Raw genomic sequence first — 1,754 nt, forward strand, 5'->3', positions numbered from 1 at the left:
CTAAATATTAAGGTACAAAAATACTCAACGGTACGCAGATCGTATTTAGATTTACAAAAATACATCACGGATCGCAGTCCGTATTTTCTATCCTAAATGGGCCCCACTAGTTGCCATTTCATAAAACCTGTGAGAGAATATACATTCCATTCATCCATTCACTATTTGTGAATGGCCCATGCATTTTACAATCGTAAACAAGTAACAATGCAAATAAAACACGCGTGAACTAGTAACTAATCTAGGTGGTTAATCCAATTAACACGCCTAATTAAAACTAGTCAAAGTTGTTTTAACCGGTTATGTAAATAAGCGCAATTTAATATTTGAAGCTCCCACTAAATTCTGCATCCAAATTAATTAATCCAATTAATTAAGCTGGTAATTCCCAAAAATTTGTCAAAATATATTTTGCCAATGCCGCTCAAAACCGAGGCCTAGCCTCCAAAAATTTATTAAAATAATTGAAACAAATTAGATTAATAAAATAATTAAAACGACAATTTTTAAGCAAAATTACGTAGTCCAAAGTGTCTAAGTGCCTAGCACTAAGACACGAAGTGCTCACATTTTGCACAACCGTTAGATGCTCAATGAACGTGGGAGTGGGCCCGATGTCGCTAAGCGTTACACCGCCCACATCAGCGAACTTTCACACATCAAAAACTTGGCCCTCGATAGCCATGTTGAACGAATTCATTGCACTACATTGCTTCGCGAGCAACGTCTACGCATACCCCTAATTACATAATACATGCACCAAGTTTAAACGATGCACCATGTGCTCGTGCCCCGCATCACCGCGCCACAGCAGCCCCAAGTGCACGCAACACAGCACACACGCACGCACATAGTAGCGTGCTGCTGTGTTGCGCTGCTGCTGCTTGCAGCCGCGCGCACTTGCCACACAATGGCTGCACGCACAGGGCATGGCAGCCACATGCGGGCTGCTATGCAGCCTGGCTAGCCAAAGGTGTTCATGCCTTGTTTTGCGTGTCATTAGCCTCGGGATTTGATCCCCCCAAAAAAAATTTTGCGTGACTTTCGAAATTAATTCTAAATTAATTTTAGAACTAATTTTAATGAGAAAAATTAAAATTTAAATAAGTCTAACTCAAATAAAAATTTTAAAGTGCATGCAACCAAAATAATTCCCAAGCACCATTCTTTAATTAAATTGGTTTAACTTGGTGCAATAAAATAATAGGAAAAATACTCACTATTAATTTAATTAATTTAAATTAACTTTGAGTTTTGACAAAATAAGAGAAAGTTGGAAAAATTAACATAAACTCAATAAAGATTCCAACTTTAATACTTGTGAATCCTTGAAAAATTATATCTTCTAATATGAAGATAAACAATTTTTCTATCACAAAGTTTCAAACTTTATGATTCCAATCAACTAAAAAATGATTAAATCAATAAAGTTTAACAAAAATTCATGGAATTTAGTAATATAAAGTTTCAATCACTTTACATAATTAAAGATTGAATCTTTAATACTTGGAATCCTCAAAGAACAACAATTTCACACTTAATGCAATTAGTTTGCAATTATGTGAAAAATAAAACCAAGCATTCAAGCACAAATTACTACAAAGTAACCATGCTTAAAGAGGTTTATAATTGCATATAAAATATGTATTGAACCAATTACATAACCACCATAAATATGCAATTAATTTTAAAGGTTAGAAAGACTTAAATTTTTTCGTAAAAACGAAAAAACCCTCGAAAATAGCATTTCTGGT

Source organism: Chenopodium album, chromosome 9, assembly GCF_948465745.1.
Source record: "Chenopodium album chromosome 9, dcCheAlbu1.1, whole genome shotgun sequence".
Lineage (NCBI taxonomy): Eukaryota > Viridiplantae > Streptophyta > Magnoliopsida > Caryophyllales > Amaranthaceae > Chenopodium > Chenopodium album.